General features: G+C 42.2%; 1 pseudogene; it reads left to right on the forward strand.

Annotated features, from left to right (window-relative positions):
* The window catches only part of LOC129766351 (DNA damage-binding protein 1-like), an 84,752-nt pseudogene that overhangs the window by 52,175 nt on the left and 12,289 nt on the right, over window positions 1-20,288 (forward strand).

Consider the following 20,288-nt stretch of genomic DNA (forward strand, 5'->3'; position numbering starts at 1 on the left):
CGGATAAATAAAGCAGACCGCCAACAAGACTCTGATATTTGTCGTTAGTCTAAAGTGACCAGATGGTCAGAGGTCTAACGCGGGACACAAAAAACAAAACGTTATGTATATACGTTATGTGAACATAAACCATAGTTTAGCGAGTCTAAACTAATCAGTATTATTTCTTTCTGAGTATTGGCACTCAGTTGTGATTTTTCGGTGGTTTAGATTTTTTTCACGCCCGAAAATCTCTGCCTGGCAGAGATGCCTGGCAAGCACGATTCAAATTCTACAATTTTCTTCAAATTACCGAACGGAATGCTCGAAAATTCCAATTCTTTTTTCATCGATTTTAGTGTTAACGTATGCATTCAAAAAAATTTACTAATTTCGGATAGCGATGAAAGATAATTTATAGGAACAAATTTTCTTTAAATCTTACGTTTATTAAGTCTACAACAAAAATGATTCAAGGCTGTTGATTCGCTGCAGCAGCATTGTCAAGCAACTTGATGATTTTTCCGTACTGCAAGCTCTACCCCACAGCGAAAGAATTGAACATTCTGAGGCACTTTGTGTCCGCCAGATATAGCCGATCTGGTATTTACAACATCCTCTCCCTGTCGATCCTTAAGCCGGGAGATCGAAACAACCGGGCAAACGGTGAAGGAGGATCTGGCCAAAATGGACATTTTTATGCGGAAGCGTCAGATGAGACCGGCCGTATCTAGGCAGCAGGCAAATCACCCAGAAGGAGTAGCTTAAGGTGCTGGTGAAAAACTTCTTTCCAGCGAAAGAAGTGAAAAACTTCTTTTCGTACTCATAATGAAAGACGAGATATACTTGATGCTAGATTTCAACGAATGACAGGGGACCGGTTCTTTACGTTCCCCAGGTAAGCGATGACGTCGAACATATCATTCACATCAAGTTCTCGAAGAAGGTCGTTCTCTGACAGACGTGAAGGGAATGTCCAGGCCGCTCTTTTTTCGAGTCATATGGTGAACGGAGAGATATATAGTACAAAGTGCTTGCCGTAGTTGGGAAGGTGATGTGGTCTTTATGCCGAACCTGGGATCAACCCATTATGCCAAAAGATCACGGGAGAACGGATCGGCTGGAGATAAACATTGTCGCGAAGACCATCAACCTTCCCAACATTCCCCAGCTGCGCTTGATAGAAAACATTTGGACGAATGGCCATAATAGAGAGACAGACGACCACCAAAGCCACGAAAAGGTAAAATAACACGCCGGTATACATCTTTTCATCAGCCATGTTTCAGGTTCCGTCCAACTTTCGTAAGACCGCCCAACGCTTCATTTACGATACTTCATCAAACAACTTTATAAAAATCATTTTCCAATTTTGTTGCTGTCGCTTCCAGTTGACACTCTCTAAACAAAAAGCCCAATGTCGGTGCGATGAAACCGGTTCAACGTATCAATCTTTGGATGCATTAGAAGCGCTCTTGAACAGTCTGCCAAGTAAAAGTTTTTTTTTGAGGTTCATCCATGAAAGAAAATCAACATGATCAAATTGTTATTATTGGAATATGGGAGTGAACCAAAGAACGAACTACTTCGTGTGACGGTTGTAATCAGAAAGAAAGAATTTATTCATTGTATTCTACAAGAGGTATGTCAAGGTGACTGTGTATTCTACAAGGGGTGAGTCAAAGTGACATTACACACTGCTCGATATGTCGCATGTTCCTTCACTCCTCCTCGACCTTATTCGGCAGTAACCCTAATTGTTCTCTCAGAATTTTAATTCTACATTGCTGTAATGGTTTCGTTAGAATGTCTGCGAGCATTTCTTCGGTTGGACAGTATTTTAACAAGATTTGTTTCTTCTCCTGGAGATCCCTAACATAGAAATATTTGGTCTCAATATGCTTCGAGCGCTTTTCGATCCTATCACTGCTGATGAGCTTGATACAACTCTGGTTATCTTCAAAGGTTGGTACTGGCTCCGAGACATCCACATCGAAATCAGTTAACAGCTTCTTCACCCAAGTCAGCTCTTGGCATGCTTCTGCCAACGACACGAATTCCGCCTCAGTGGAAGATAAGGCGACGCAGCTTTGCTTCCTGGAGCCCAGCTTATGACGCCACTGTAGGAGATGTGACGAAGACAATTGAGGAAATTATTGAATGTTAAAAAAAGAAATAAATATGCAAACAATATAATCTGTATAAAAAAGACGGATGGGTAATGTCGGGGACATAACCGGAGTGACGTAGGACTATACAAAGGGGACAGCTTTTGTTAAATATATATTTTAAATATATTGTTTTATTTTCTTCTCCTACGTGAATACCTACCTATCTACCTGAAAAATGGATTAGTTTACTGTTTACTCTTTATGAATATGTTGATGGTTCTGAAAAGAACCTTTGGTGTTGTGTTTTTGTTATCACTCGATATTCCCATCTTGTTCGGTTAAACCTTCCTGTTTAGCTATTGCCTTTGCCACTCGCCACAGCTTTCACAGTTGGAAAATTTCTTCCCATCCAGCTTGTGACATGTTGTTCAGTAAATTACATTTAATGCGACGTGCCGGAGAAGCACTTTGCCACTCACTGAAACTAATTGTTGCCTTGATGAGCGCCGAACCGAAGCTGCTCTGTTCTTGATGCGGGTTTTCTGATTGTCGTGAGCAGCTTTGCAAGCCAACTCGAGCACTCCGACGGCCGAAACTCTATAATCGCTGTTGGGTATACTGGTGCTCCGGCACCAATCCGTTCGGCCTAGTTACCCTTGCGGAGCAATCAGTGAATGCGACCAACAGGGAACTGGAGACCTGCACGGTTCGAGTGACACTTTGCCTTTCCCTTAACTTGTCCTCATTTGTTACGTCCACTATGCCGATGCCGTACAACCACACGGGTTTACGGTTTGAAAGAAAATAAGATATTCTTTTGGGGTCCGCGTGTTTTATACTCTAGCGGTACACACTCACAGGATAGAGACAAATCGGCAGACTCAGCCAGAGGGGCGAGTCCAACGAGACGAACGAATGAGCGTTAAATGGGAGCGATGGCAAAAAAATACATTCATTACGATTTGTTCGCTCGTTGGATTCACATGCAGGCTAAAAAGGGTCCTTTTCAGGATCACAAAATTATCTTCAATCTAAAGAGTTTATTGTTTTGTTATCACTCGACATCCCCATCTTGTTCGGCTAAACCTTCCTGTTTAGCGATTTGTTGCCACTCGCCACAGCTTTCACAGTTGGAAAATTTCTTCCCATCCAGCTTTGTGACATGTTGTACAGTAAATTACATTCAATGCGACGAGCCGAAGCGCCACTCAGTGTCGCATTGGAGGCGATTTTAACCTGTAATTGAACATTTGCGATGACAGTGGTACAGTGTCGACTTTCAATGTTGGGTCATAATTTGGATCTCTATGTTTACAAAAATGTCCAACTAAATAAGTCGCATTACATGTCCGTCCAATTAACTAAATGTCGAACTAATTGTAAATTACTGTACTTTCAATCTGGAAACAATTTAAGAATTGGTGAAAATTGAATAATCAGGAAAGTCCCCAACTATCAATAAGCTCAAAACAACTGTCAAATTCACATACTCATCAGATCCTGGCAAACAAATTATGAAAAAATCAATTTGTGTTTTATTATTATTTTGGATAATGTTTTAGAAAACATTGAACTGTATTTCCTAAACACTTTTTTGGAAGGTTTAATGGCCCTGGAAAGCGCCTTGTTTTATGGAATGGTTCCAATTTAGAAAACTTAGTACTCGTGGTTTTGAAAAAAAACATTTCGAACGCCACTCGCCACTCGCTGCAACTGCCTGTTGTCTTGATGTCCACCGAACCGAATGTGTCCTGTTCCGAATCCGGGTTTTCTTATCGTCGCGAGCAGCTTTGCCAGCTAACTCGATCACTTCGGCGGCCAAAACTATATAACGCCGACTAGGTGGACTGGTGCACTGGTACTAACGCGCTCGGCCTAGCTACCCTTGCGGGGAACTCCAGACCAACGCGATTCGAGCGGGATTTTGCCTTTCCCTTCACTTTTCCTCCTTTGCCATGTCCAGACATGGCTGCTTGGGTTGGTTTGTTGATGTGTTGTGATGCGAACTGATGTGGTGTACGGTTTGAATGAGAATGATCGTTACGGCAGCGGAGCGGGGATTTTTAAGCTGACTGGCTGGCTCGAGAATTACGCATGTGTGAGACTGCGACCAATGTTTCGTTCATTTTTTTCTTTTTCTTTTCCAATCGTGCTTCATTCTATTTCGCTGCTGCTCTGGTTGCCCGTTTTGGTCGGTACGATTTGAGGAGCACAAAATGGACCAATCAAAAATGGGCACATAGGGCATTTTGACAATGCTTGATATTTTACAATTATTTAATTATTTATCTCATGAAAAATGAAATGTTATTCGTTATGATAGATGCGTAGATATATTTCCTATCAATTGATGCAAAAACTTTTGCGATCTATTGAGAAATGCTCGAGTTATAAGCGTTCCAAATCTTGCATTTTTTCCTACTTGTTCAGTGCCTAGATTTCCATTTCACCCCCTATATCTTCCGGTTAGACGTAGTCCTACGTCAAAAATAAAATAAAGAATAGACTATAAAATTCTTATGTTTCATCTGCCCCATGTATCTGTGATCTATGGTACACATTGGACATTTGCGCAAGTAAATTTTTGGACTCCCCATATACGCAAGCAAGACGTGGAACAATCCTTCATAAACACGGAGAGGGAAATAATATAAGAGCGAAACGAAAAAACTCTCGTACCAGCGTTGCCAAATGACTTTTACAATAATCAGGATGCAAGAGAAGTAAAAACTAGAAAAATTAGGAGCATTGGCACCATTGGTCTGAAAGAACTTATATCTGTAAATAAAATCAGTTCGTTTTTCATGTTTGCTAAACTGATTTCAATGTTGAAAAAAAAAATTATCTTTTAGATAACTCGTCTTGCTCAAACCTCTGTAGGGGAAGGAGGCGGGACCATCATCATCATCATCAAGAGACTCGGATAGCACTAGTTCGACGGAACTTCATTCTCTCGAGTAAAGTGTTGAAGAACGGTCGCAAGTTGTCGGTTCGGTCGGACGTTTGGCAGGATGGAAAAGAGGGAACACGACAGCCACCACCAAAACGAATCAGGAATCCTGTGTTTGACATTCGATCACGATGGTTACCCGCCCAGTCAGCATCCGCGAACAGTTCCAATCCTGTGCTTTGCGACCCAAGATGCAATTTGTGGTCACATGTAGCCTTCAAATACCTGAGTACCCTTTTCGCTTCCTGCCAATCCAACTGTGTGGGACAACTTGACTTCTATGCCAAAATTGAAGTGCTAACTGCGATGTCTGGGCGCGAATGAACAGCCACATACAGCAGACCACCTATCAGACTGAGATACTGGGTGTTATTGGGCAGTCGATTCTCCTCCTCCTTCTGTTGAATTTTGGACGGTTTGGCATTTTCTAAACCATGCCTTTCAGCAAGCTTTAAAATGTAGCTTTGTTGGTTCAACTGAAATCCACTTGAATCACGCTCGATTTCAATTCCAAGAAAATGCTTAACATCACCCAGATTGGCAACTTCGAAATTCTTTTGCAGCTGACGGAAAATTGCCGCAAATTCGTCAGCAGTTTCAGTGACGATGAGCATGTCGTCGACGTAGAGTAAAACATACGTGGCTGATGTCCTTCGTCGAACGTACAGACACGGGTCCGCAGTCGAAGCCACGAATCCCATTCTTCGGAACACATCGTCGATTCGTTGATTCCATACTCGAGCGGATTGCTTTAAACCGTATAAACTCTTTTTCAGCAAACATACCGTGTCTGAGTTCCCAGTGGTATAACCTTCAGGCTGTTTCATGTAGATGGACTCTTCCAACTTTCCATGACGGTACGCGGTCTCCACATCCACGTGTTTAACTAACATCCGACGCCGGCTTGCGATGGTCAGGAGAGAACGTAGAGTGATTTGTTTGGCGACGGGAGCGAAAACTTCGTCAAAGTCCACACCAAACTTTTGCGTAAATCCTTGCGCCACTAGCCTCGCTTTATGGCGCACAACGTTATCCTTCGCGTCCTCCTTCGTCTTGAACAGCCACTTACATCCAATGGCTTTTCGTTTCGGCGGCAACTTGACCAGTTCCCAAGTAACATTTCCAATCATCGTTGTGTCCCCGTTTTATATCCCTCCTATCCGATCGATAAACTTTTACTTAGTCGCGGCAATACATACACACACTTTTTACAGATACACGGGCCAAAGTTTGTGCAGTCCACTGATCATTCAACAAGAACCAAAGGTTGTACCGCTCATGACAACTCTACACGAACTGATGATTGCGCCGGTTAGTGACCATTCTATCCTGGATTCCTCGAGTCGAGATAGACGCACCACGCTAGATATGAGGTAACGACTAGGGGGGCGTTGCTGATTAAGGGTCAGCTGCATCCCAATAGAAAGTATCCTATGTCGGGCACACGTACAGAGCATTGGAGACAGCAACATTCGAATTACGAAAACACTTGTAATACTAACCTCGAGCCAACCGCGAGTAATCGGTTACATATTACTAACATAGATAATAAGAATTGTCAAAATATTGAACTCCCGGCCCCGTGAGGCTAACGCCATATGAGCCTTTATAAAAATATATATTTTGGAAAAAAACAAAAAAAAAAAAATGGATACTCCTCGTCCATTGCAGCTTTCCAATGATCGCCGTGTTGACTGTTGATTGCCTCGTATGGAGTTCGTGGATCACCAGTATGCTTCGGATGATTGGTATCACAAGTCCCTGCTGCAAGCCACTTGCTTCAGTTCCAGGATCTTCAGTGGCGGACGATGCCACGTTATTGTCAGCTTCATCTGAAAATCGATTGGAAGGCAATCCGGTGCTCATAAAAAAGAAATCTTTTAACTTGCCTGTGAGGAAGCGCTCCCTGCCGCTTCGCCTCAATGCCGATGACTCGGGCGGATTTGAAGATGTGCGCGACGGGAGCGCAGGAGTTGTCACGTTGTCATTATAATACGGGTCCACGGTATCACCGTGCCTGAGACTAGGCCTCTCCTCATACGCTGCAGACTGTTGAAAGTGATATGGCCTAGCCTTCTCTAGAAGATGATAATTGGTTCAACTTGAATAGTCACTCGACTCCCTGTGGCGATGACCTATCCCTCAGGATTTTTCACTGTGACGCCGTCGATGTTGAACGTAACTGTGTGACCACGTTGAACAATCTGATTCAATGATAGCAAATTGGTTGATAGCTCCGGAATTACGTGTACCTCGTGCACTTCAATGGGGGGATCTTCGGAACAGCACTCTGGCCTCAGTCTTATGCCTCCCTTTGCAATCACTTTCATCGCACTTTTATTGGCAACCATCACCGTTCCGCCGTGACGTTGAACATTTTCTAACATGTATTCAGACTTTGAAAAATGATTCGATGAACCGGAATCGAAATACCAGTTGTCATCTTCGGCAATCGTTGAAAGAACTGTGCACCACGCGCTAGCTTTCTTGGAATCCTTTTGTGGACACTCTCTTGCAATGTGGCCATATTTCTGGTAACGTCGATATTTGGGACCTTTGCCTTGGGGGGCTGCATCGTAATTATTCGATTTTCGACTCTGATTGTTATTTTTTTTGTTACTCGAAAAGGCAGCACCTGACGATAACGATGACATACATGTATGATGTATGATGACATACATACATGTTTCCTGCAGCAGCTTTGTCTTCACGACATCACCGGTAATCGCTGTTTCGGAATTTTCCAATGCCATTATCATCGGCCGATAATCTTCCGGCAAACCAGCCAACAAAAGAGTACCTATCCACTCGTCACTGATGTCAAATCCGATGCCACGCAACTGATGTGCGGTTGCTATGATCGTATTGACGTATATTTCCATGGTGCCGCTGGTTGCTAGGGACGCTGTTATTAATTTTCGCAGCAGACCAACTTTCCGGGTGAGCCCCGTATCTTCGAATGCTGCTTCCAGCTTTGACCACGTTTCCTTAGCGGATTTCGCTTCCCGTACATGAACATAATTAACTGGATCAAGCAAAAGAATAATTTTTCCACGAGCTCTTCTGTCCTCCAGTGCGTCAACGGCAGGATCCGTTCCATCTGGTTTCGATGTCGGCTTGACTGCTTCCCACAAATCTTCCAGCTCTAAAAACGTCTGTACCGCAAACTTCCAGGTTGGCCAATTTTCCTGCCCGACAAGAAGCTCAATTGACGGCAGACTCGTTGAACTGTATCCTCGATTGTGAACAGCACCTCCATCACCATTTTTATGGGAACATCCTGATGTAGACATTTTTGAAAAAACTAACTCCGAAGAAAAAACAAAATGGCTAAATCACTGGGCCCATAACCTATTGGAATATGAGAGTGAGCCAAAGAATGAACTACTTCGTGTGACGGTTGTAATCAGAAAGAAAGAATTTATTCATTGTATTCTACAAGAGGTATGTCAAGGTGACTGTGTATTCTACATAGGGGTGAGTCAAAGTGACATTACATACTGCTCGATATGTCGCATGTTCCTTCAGTTATATTGCAATATATTGATATCGCGGGACATTTACGTTTCTTTTGCCAAATGCGGGACGTTTCGCGGGACGGAATCTTACGCGGGACATTTTGTTGAAATGCGGGACTGTCCCGCGTAACGCGGGACGTCTGGTCAGTTTACGTTAGTCGGTAGTCTTTCAACCTCCTCCTTCTGCTGAATGCTCCCGGGTCCATTGGAATGCGCGATCCTTTAGCATCCTCCAATCCGTATCTTGCAGTCATCCGGTCGATGTAAGACTTCTTGTTTAATCCAAAACCTCTCTGGGATCTGACAACTTGAATCCCCAGAAATTGCTCTACATCTCCTAAGGCTGTTAACTGAAACTTTGTGGTCAACGAATCCAAAATTTCTTTGTACTCCACCTGGGTTGATGTACTAATCAGCATGCCGTCCACGTACACCAATATGAATGAATTCAGCTTATTGCGACAACGGAAATAAAGCCAAGGGTCAGCTTCCGATGACTTGAAGCCCATCTGTTGAAGTATCTTGTCCAGCTTGCGATTCCACATACGTGCCGACTGCTTTAGCCCATACAAGCTTTGGCGAAGCAAACAAACCTCATCACCTGTCTTATCAACACCTGGTGGTACTTTCATGAAGACGGTCTCCTCCAAATCACCGTTCAGATAAGCTGTTTTGATGTCCACATGCTTTACATGCATATTTCGACGACTTGCAATGGTCAACAATGTGCGTAGTGTAAACTGCTTCGCAACCGGCGCGAAAATTTCGTCGTAATCCAGTCCGAATCGCAACCAGCCGCGCTTTGTACCTGGTAACACGTCCTAGTTTATCCAGCTTTTTCTTATACTAGCTGACCCTGCAAACTTCGTCCCGCCCAAAATTTGTTCTTTGTTATCAATACCTTCAAACAATCACGTTTTTTTACTATGAGCAAGTTCATGGGCCCAATCGCAGAATTGTTCATTGACTGATCTTCTATTCGACCCCGTTGAATTCACCTTTTACTATAAAATTCCTAGTATTTCTAACAAAATTCATCATTATAATATCAGATTATTTTCATAATTCTCGTTCAAGATTTTTCAATCACTTGCAAATAATATGTTTCTCCGTTACATGGAATAAATGTTTTTTACAGAAAATATGATAGAATAAAGACAACCCTAAATCGGACAATTCCTTCCTCGAGTTCTGCTCTTATCAACACATCCGACGATCCTTTTTTGGTATAGATAGAAGAAGATATAGGAGTGCGTTTCATCACATTAAAATCCATTTCCAGTTTCGAACAAAGATCAATTTCGCTAGCGCAAACATCAAATGGACTAAAAGCACTTGGCAATATGTATTTGTAGAACATATGGGAATTTAATTTTCCGAATTTTCCCTTTTTCCTCCAGAGTTTTCCGAAAATTTTCAATTGTCATGTTTGGTTGGAATATTTTTGGTTGAAATATGTGTAATATTTTTATGGGACCCATTTTCCATTCCAGAGGAAGGAGGGGTGTCATACCATTATAGAAACATTTCTCATACACAAAAAACTCGAGCTATGCAGAAGTTTGTGTTTCGTTTGTCTGGCAGCTCCCTTAGAGAATACAAATTACCATAGAAATACTTATTACATCCTAAAACCTCCACATGCCAAATTTGGTTTTGTTTGCTTGATTAATTCTCGAGTAATTCAGAAATTTGTGTTTCATTTGTATGGCAGCTCCTCTTAGAGAAGAGGAGAGAGTATCTAACCGTAAAAACATTTATTGCACCCTAAAACCTCCACGTGCCAAATTTGGTTTCATTTGCTTAATTAATTCTCGAGTAATGCAGAAATTTGTGTTTCATTTTAATGGCAGCCCCCCCTTAGAGAGGGGGGTGGAGAGTCTAACTACCATAGAACCATTTATTGCACCCTAAAACCTCCACACGCCAAACTTGGTTTCATTTGCTTGATTAATTCTCGAGTAATGCAGAAATTTGTGTTTCATTTGTACGGCAATCCCACCTAAGAGAGGGAGAGGAGTATCTAACTACCATAGAATAATTTAACCCTAAAACCTCTGTTCAGTCCCTGAAGAGAAGAGAGGAATATTGCGTCGCAAATTCATCCCCTCCACCCTTTGTGATTTCCTGTCAGCGAGCATAGCGGCCCAGCAGCGAGAAGCATGGCCGTATTTTTCCATCCGTTCAAGAGTGTGCAAGAAATAGAGCCAAGAGAGAAGCAAAGCCGCAGCAGATGCAAGAGACTTATACAAACCAAACGTGTTGAAACGTGTTTTTCCTTCATAATATGTAAGTGATCGATTTAGAATCCCGTCGCAACGTGAAATAAAGAACATCGGATGTTTTTATGCTGTAAACCTGTCGCATAGTGTTATTCTTTGTGCTCAAGCTGATTCTCAAGAGTGTTTCCGCTGAGAACTTTGCAAGTTATAGCGTCCAAGGCTCGTTTCTCCCAGTGAAACGGTGCACCATCCAACCAGAGCCTCCGCTCTCGAACTATCGAAATAACACCTCCAAATGCAAATTTTGGTTCCATTTGCTTGATTGATTCCCGAGTAATGCAGAAATTTGAGTTTCATTAGTATGGCAATTGGGATGTTGCTGTCTCCAATGCTCTGTACGTGTGCCCGACACGGGATACTTCCTATTGGGATGCAGCTGACCATTAATCAGCAACGCCCCCGTAGTATGTACCCCATATCTAGCGTGGTGCGTCTTCTCGACTCGAGGAATCCAGGATAGAATGATCACTAGCCGGCGCAATCATCAGTTCGTGTAGAGTTGTCATGAGCGGTACAACCTTTGGCTCTTGTTGAATGATCAGTGGGCTGCACAACCTTTGGCCCGTGTGTCTGTAAAGAGTATGTGTATGTATTGCCGCGACTAAGTAAAAGTTTATCGATCGGATAGGAGGGATATGAAACGGGGACACAACGAAGGAAACATTATTAAACGTTGACATCGGCGTTTCTGAGGAACAGGTATAGATGAAGCAGAAGATCAGGATCACGGCTACCTAAGATATCCCGGACGGGCATATCCGATTGTCTGCCTTTTGCTATCAGTACTCTAGAGAGCTGAGAACGAGCAGCATGGAACCGGATACACGACCAGACAATATGCTCGATGTCGTGGTAGCCATCGCCACAATCACAAAGATTGTTTGCTGCGAGCCCAATGCGATAGAGATGCGCGTTTAGGTTGTAGTGATTGGACATAAGCCGAGATATCACGCGAATGAAATCACGACCTACATTCAATCCCTGGAACCATGCCCTCGTCGAGACCTTAGGGATAATCGTGTGTAACCAACGACCGAACTCATCTCCACTCCACATGCGCTGCCAACTTACGAGCGTGTACTGACGAGGAATGTGGAAAAATTCATTATAAGCAATTTGCCTTTCAAAAAGAGTGCCTTCTAAAGCGCCCACCTTAGCTAGCGAGTCCGCTTTCTCATTCCCCGGAATCGAGCAATGAGAGGGAACCCATGCTAAGGTAATCTTGAATAATTTTTCGACCAAAACACTCAATAGTTGTCTTATTCTTGTTAGGAAATAAGATGAGCGTTTATCAACCTTCATTGAGCGGATTGCCTCTAATGAGCTGAGACTGTCTGAAAAAATAAAATAGTGGTCGATGGGCAATGTTTCAATGATCCCCAGTTGTATTCATTGCATCGAGTCATACTACAGCTTGTTGGAAAGGTATTTTTGCGCGCTATAATATAGTCCTTGACAGTGTTTTGGTTGGTTAAGTCGTTCGTGAGTTATAGTGTCGCAAATATGGAGCAAAATAAAGAGAAAATCCGACATATTTCACAGTACTACTATAACAAAGGCAAAAATGCATCTCAAGCTGCCAATAAAATTTGTGCAGTTTATGGACCCGATACAGTTTCCATTTCCACCGCACAACGATGGTTTCAACGTTTTCGTTCTGGTGTAGAGGTCGTCGAAGATGCGCCATGCTCCGGAAGGCCTGTCGTCGAAAATTGCGACAAAATCGCTGAATTAGCCGAGAAAGGCCGGCATAGTAGCAGCCGTAGCATCGGCCAAGAGCTGGGGATAAGTCATCAAATCGTTATTAACCATTTGAAGAAGCTTGGATTCACAAAGAAGCTCGATGTATGGGTGCCACACACGTTGACGCAAAGAAACATCTTTGACCGTAACGACGCATGTGAATCGCTGCTGAATCGCAACAAAATCGACCCGTTTCTGAAGCGGATGGTGACTGACGATGAAAAGTGGGTAACTTACGACAACGTGAAGCGCAAACGGTCGTGGTCGAAGCCCGCTGAAGCGGCTCAGACGGTGGCCAAGCCCTCATTAACGGCCAGGAAGGTTCTGCTGTGTGTTTGGTGGGATTGTCAAGGAATAATCTATTATGAGCTGCTTCCCTATGGCCAAACGCTCAATTCGGACCTGTACTGCCAACAACTGGACCGCTTGAAGGTAGCACTCATGAAGAAGAGGCCATCTTTGATAAACAGAGGCCGCATTGTCTTCCATCAGGACAACGCCAGGCCACACACTTCTTTGGTGACGCGCCAGAAGCTCCGGGAGCTCGGATGGGAAGTTCTTTTGCATCCGCCGTATAGTCCGTACCTTGCACCAAGTGACTACCACCTGTTTTTGTCCATGGCGAACGAGCTAGGTAGTCAGAAGTTAGCCACAAAAGAGGCCTGTGAATATTGGCTATCCGAGTTTTTTGCCAATAAGGAAGCGAGCTTCTATAACAGGGGTATTATGAAGTTGGCATCTCGTTTGTTTGTGTTTTGTTTTTTTTATATGAAATTCGTTCAAATTCTCTAGAAAAATCAGAATTTATCTTAAAATTCCCCGGTTTTATGTATTCTTCCCAAGACGAGAAATGCAAGGTTAGAAAATCACCATTTTATCATCTTCTGATATCAGCCAATTTGATATGATATCGATTTCATCGCAATTATCCATAGTATCAATAACCGGTATGCATTATCAAACTTAAAATTTCCGAATATTCAGTTATTCTTGGTATAATTAATGAAATTCAAAGCTGCACATGGGACCAGGAAGCTTCTCAATCGTTTGGTGATATAACGGTACGAATGAATCTTCAGGACTCAAGTGGTCTGACTCCTTCGAGACAGAGCGCGCCAACTCAGACGACAAATGTAACTTACTCGAGCAACATGGCCCTGCTTAAGCCAGGAGCCAGCAGTGCCGAGCTTGGTCAAGAAGTTGAAATTCACAATCTACTTATCATCGATCAGAATACGTTCGAGGTGCTACATGCACATCAATTCATGCAAACGGAGTATACTATGTTACTGATTTCGGCGAAGTTGGGTAACGACTCGAATACTTATTGCATCCTCGGCACAGCACTGGTTAAATAAGCGGAATCGGAACCCAATGTAGGAAGGATTAACATCTATCACTACGCGGATGGAGCCCTAACTCAAGTTAGCGAGAACGGAATCAAGGGCGCGTGCTATTCTCTCATTGACTTCAACGGCCGTGTATTGGCTAGCATCAATTCAACCGTACGACTGTATGAGTGGACTGATGATAAGGATTTGCGACTTGAATGTAATCATCTCAATAACGTGTTGGCATTATATTGTAAAACCAAGGGTAAACAAGATTAATGCAATCACTTGGATTCCTCAGAGTAACGGATCTTTTTGACAGGCGACTTCATTTTGGTGAGTGATTTGATACGATCTGTCATGCTTGAGGTCATTTTGAGGAGATCGCTTGCGACCTCTCGCGACTATCAAATTGGATGACAGCAGTAGAAATATTAGATGACAATGGGCCTGACCACGAACGTCACTTCACGGTGAAAACGAAGTGAATTATATACAACGTTATTACGGCTGCCACCGCGTGTGTGGAATCCGGAAGAGTTTATCCGTCATGACAACTTTGATGAACTCGGTGTTATTATGAATACCACGATACTGTCATGTCAAGGAGAAAATCAAGTATATTTGTCACTTGTGTTTTAGGTGGTGGAAGCTAGTCACGCGGAATGGAGTAAGTTTAATTTCGTATTTATTTAGCTTTTGACGTAGGACTACGTCTTTCATTTCTATACCGGGGTGTAAAACCAAAGTTTCGAGAACGAAAGCGTTACGCTGGAGACCGAGATTTTGAGCGTTAATAGCTCTTAAACAACTGAACGAAATGGTATGATAAACACTTCATTTGAAAGATAAAATGTCTACGCGTCATATACTTGTTACTTTTTCATCCAAAAACTTGTTTCAATAGTCTTAAAATTGCTTTCAAAACAGGCTATTGAAATCAAAAATCGGTATATAAGCGAGCGGCGCTCGTTAACCCACTCAGTTATGATTGAACAGCGATTGGAGCATGTTGTCGCTGTTGTTGTGAAGCTAATTTCGTTTATCATGAATGCGCTGATGAACGGTGTCACCAAGAGCCTGTTTGTGCACCTAAGGCCAAAAGGGAATCCATCAGGAGGAGAGTGCTGCCACGGTTCCGCTTGAAACATCGGAGCAGCCGCCACACATACACACACACACATACACGCGTGGAATTCTCGTTGCTATCATCGTTGCTGAAAAATAATCTGCCAGTTCCCCTGGGAATTGAAAAATACATTCATGCGAAATAGTTTATTTTAATGTTTTCTATCCATATAACACTGCAACCAAATACATTTGGTTTTGTTATTTTTCAATCAATCGCAATTAACAGGAAAGCTTCTGAATATTTTTTTCCCCATCAGTGGAAATTTTCGTATCCAATATTGGATGCATAACATGAAAAACGGAAAATGTTTCACATCGCGAAAATCAAGTCATTTTCGAGCGATTATTTGCTTTCTACTCATATAATGCTTCGACCAAATACATTTCGTTTTGGATTTTTTCAATCAAGTGCGATCAACGTAAGACCACGTCTTTCGGCAATTTATTAGAGGTGCAATGAATCTTTAGGAATTCCCGCTCTACGCGCACTAGCAAACAATGTTTACTCAACAATTTCTCAAACTAGAAATGGGTGTTGTGAGAGAGGATTAGCGAACGCGAAAACGACAAACGGGAGAAAGATACGTTTGGAGGTTGAAGGAAATTGGCAGAAACTTCTTCATTCTATCATTCAAATAATGTGATTCATACCACATCGTTTTGCCAGAAAGAGATTATTAATGCTCAAAGGATGAATCGAGTCCTCCGAGGAAATTACCCAGCGCAAATTAGAGTCGACTATCGATTGCGGCATTCGTACACAAATAATTTTATAATGCAGTTTCACCAAAGTGATTTCTTCGGATATATTCACTACATCATGTCATGTATTTCATATTCTTCATAAGGAAATCCATATCCATGGCACCTATCGGTAACGAATTATTATCGAAACCACGATTTTCGCTAAATGCTCCTTTCAGTTCGGCCTGTAAAAAACTTTTCTGTACTCTAATCCATCAAATTTGGAGCCCTGAAAAGGGCCGTTGATTATATGCTAAGCTAATATAGCACGCTCTCCTCGGATACGATGGGCCAGCTGGATGTCCTTGGGCATGATGTGACGCGTTTTGCATGGATAGCACACAAATTGGTATCTTCGAATAAGCCTCCTGCAGCGTCATAACCGCGGAACTTTGGAAGCGCAAGTCGGTTTTGAAGTCCTGAGCAATTCCACGAACCAAATGCTGCAAAGGTAGCTTACGGATCAGCAATTCGGTCGACTTCCGATAGCGATGAATTTCACGCAAAGTTCCCGGTCGATAGCGATGTGGCTTCTCCACCTATCCTGCTACTGGTGCGCTTATCCGAGCTGACTTCGTGTGTCTTACCACCGAATGACTAACGAGCTGTCTGCGAAAGACTAACGAGCTCGAGTCCTCACGGTGCGAGAGTAGAGTAAGAAATGAACGAAAGCAAAGGAAGTGTCATTTTATAAACCATAAAAGTATAGAATCTAAATCCCACCCTTATTATATTCGTGAGTATACAGTAAGCTTATACAATAAAGAGGGTGGGGTTTACATTCGATTCTTTTATGTTTTATAAAATGACACTTCCCTTGCTTTCGTTCAATTCTTACTCTACTCTCGCACCGTGAGGACTCGTTTCATCGGGACTAAGCAGACAGCTCGTTAATCTTTCGGTGGTAAGGCACCACGAAAGCAGCTCGGATAAGCGCATCAGCCGCAGGAAGCGTGAAGAAGCCACATCGCTATCGACCGGGAACTTCGCATGAAATTCGTCGCTATCAGAAGTCGACCGAATTGCTGATCCGCAAGCTACCTTTGCAGCATTTGGTTCGTGGAATTGCTCAGGACTTCAAAACCGACTTGCGCTTCCAAAGTTCCGCGGTTATGACGCTGCAGGAGGCTTATTAGAAGATACCAATGTGTGTGCTATCCATGCAAAACGCGTCACATCATGCCCAAGGACATCCAGCTGGACCATCGTATCCGAGGAGAGCGTGCTATATTAGCTTAGCATATAATCAACGGCCCTTTTCAGGGCTCCAAATTTGATGGATTAGAGTTCAGAAAAGTTTTTTACAGGCCGAACTGAAAGGAGCATTTAGCGAAAATCGTGGTGTCGATGATAATTCGATACCGATAGGTGCCATGGATATGGATTTCATAATGAAAAATATGAAATATATGACATGATGTAGTGAATATATCCCCATATCGAAGAAATCACTTTGATGAAACTGTTTATCGTTTGTCGTTTTTAATTATTGGGAAAGGGCATTATTTCTGCTGACTAAATTCCAAGAAAAAATCCATTCCTTCTTTAAGCGTGATTCATTCTGCTTCGGATCAACGGAACAGTATGATAATCATTTCATACAAAAGATAAAATGTCCAAGAGTTATATGATTGCTATTTATTGAGTCGAAAAATTGTTTCAATAGCTTAATGATAGCTTCGAAAACAGGTTATTGAAATCATTCGTATCCGTATGTAGCGCGCCCACTTGGAAACCCATTAATCTTATTGGAATGTGAGATGGGGAAGCTCATACTTACGTCTATGCATTATGCTGTACACTACAGACTTTTTTCTCCGTACTGATTAAGAAGCCGACCGAACTATCGGTCGACAAGTCAGTCTGCAGTCGGCGGGGGCTCTTAATTTCGTTTTTGCAGGTCGAACCGAAAAAAATTCAGTCGAGTTAACTCTTTTTTACAGTAATGCTTTTGAATCCGGACACTTTGCATTACATTCAATATCATACCACAGCCATAACATTTTTTTCATGTTGAATTTATGCGATTAATAGTTGCTAATATAGTTACTGATAGTTTCTTGATAGTTACTTATCAATCGCATTAATTCAACATGCAGAAAATGTTGTGGCTGCGGTATGGTATTAAATGTAACGTAAAGTGTCCGGATTCAAATACATTACTGTATACTTACTTCGATGTTATTCGTTTCTCTCTCAGGGTAAGCAACGAATATAATAAGGGTGGGGTTTAGATTCTATACATTTATGGTTTATAAAATGACGCTTCCTTTGCTTTCGTTCATTTCTTACTCTACTCTCGCACCGTGACGACTCGTTTGTTTGGGACCAAGCAGATAGCTAGTTAGTCTTTCAGTGGTAAGGCACACGAAAGCAGCTCGGATAAGCGCACCAGCCGCAGGATAGGTGAAGAAGCCACATCGCTATCGACCGGGAACTTTGCGTGAAATTCATCGCTATCGGAAGTCGACCGAATTGCTGATCCGCAAGCTACCTTTGCAGCTTTTGGATCGTGGAATTGCTCAGGACTTCAAAACCGACTTGCGCTTCCAAAGTTCCGCGGTTATGACGCTGCAGGAGGCTTATTCGAAGATACAAATTTGTGTGCTATCCACGCAAAACGCGTCACATCATGCCCAAGGACATTCAGCTGGCCCATCGAATCCAAGGAGAGGGTGCTATATTAGCTTAGCATATAATCATCGGCCCTTTTCAGGGCTCCAAATTTGATGGATTAGAGTTTAGAAAAGTTTTTTGCAGGCCAAACTGAAACGAGAATTTTCGTTTGGATGCCATACAGCATCGAGAAAATTCCGGAAAGATCTAATCGTTGCTGAAAAATAATCTGCCAGTTCCCTGGGAATTGAAGAATACATCCATGCGAAAGAGTTTATTTTAATGTTTTCTAATTATATGGCGAACACAGCGACCAAATACATTTGATTTCGTAATTTTTCAATCAAGTGTAATTAGCTGGAAAGCTTCTGAAGATTATTCTTTCCCATCAGTAGGATATTTTCGTATCCAATATTGGATGCATAACATGAAAAACGGAAAATGTTTCGTATCGCGAAAATTATATAATTTTCAATCGATTATTGCTCAGTCGCCGAAATTTTCATACTCAGAGAGTTCATTCTCCTCTAGTTTGCCTTCCAAATTGCCATCGTAAACCACACCTTCTCTCGATTCAATCACGCACGAAAAGCATACTGAAATGATATTCTGGTGGTGAACCCGATTCATTTTTCGTGAGGCATCGTGCACAAATTACGTAACGCGATAAGGGGGGAGGGGGTAGATGTTGCGTTACTTTCTGCTTATTAGAGATAGGAAATTGCGTTACGAAAGGGGGGGGGAGAGGCGGTTCAAAATTTGGATTTTTAGCGTTACGTAATTTGTGCACGACGCCTGAGGACATCGACAAGACAACATCGTTACTGAACGAGCTGAACGGCGAGGGATCGAGGGATTCATTACCTGGCCTGACCTGACCTGAAATGCAATCAGTTTGTTTTAACTGTGAGGGAGCGCAGAAAAGCCGATGCTGATACTCTCGTGACCAAGAGAGTATCAGCATCGAAATACGGTTCCTCGGGAAGACATAGAAGCAGCCGCCACACACACACATACACGCGCGCAACTCTTTTCGTTTGCTGGTAATCGAGAGGAAACCTGGAAAGAAATGATCGTTGCTGAAAAATAATCTGCCAGTTCCCCTTGGAATTGAGAATTACATTCAAGCGAGTTTATTTTAATTTTTTCTATCCATATAATACTGCTACCACATACATTTGGTTTTGTGATTTGTCAATCAAGTGCAGTTAGCAGGAAAGCTTCTGAAGATTATTCTTCAGAACAAGGTTTTTTGTATCCAATATTGGATGCATAAAACCTTGAGTCTCCAACGTAACACTCTCGTTTTTGAAGTCACCCAAATATTTATTTATTCATTCATTCAGGATGGATTTAGATTCAACTTCAAACAAATGATCTCTAAATCAACGATAGTCCTACGTCGCCCTTGCGGTTATACCATAGATATAACCCACTTCCTGTTTTTTGCTAACATTTTGAATCTTGTATTGCTTTTTGAGAAAGAAAAGATAAACAAACAGCAATTTATACGCCTGATGGAATTCTTAGAACGAAATTCTGACGTATCCAAAGAACGTAAATTTGTTCATTTGTATTCGGTGAATGCGCTATGGGATGTAATTGAGCACTAAAAATGTAGCTCCCGTAGGCCCATTGGAACATGACGAAAGGTCTACTTTCGATTATCCTGAATGAATAGAAATTTTTTGTTTCTATTCTTAGGATTAGGCTAACAGATAGTTGCAACACCATAAAATGACAATGGAGGCCGCTTAATAATCTCTTATTAGAAAAAACAGGGAGTGGGTTATATCTATGGTATAACCGCAATAGTGACGTAGGACTATCGTTGATTTAGTGATCATTTGTTTGAAGTTGAATCTGAATTCATTCTGAATGAA

The sequence above is a fragment of the Toxorhynchites rutilus genome, chromosome 2, assembly GCF_029784135.1.
Source record: "Toxorhynchites rutilus septentrionalis strain SRP chromosome 2, ASM2978413v1, whole genome shotgun sequence".
Classification (NCBI taxonomy): Eukaryota; Metazoa; Arthropoda; class Insecta; order Diptera; family Culicidae; genus Toxorhynchites; species Toxorhynchites rutilus.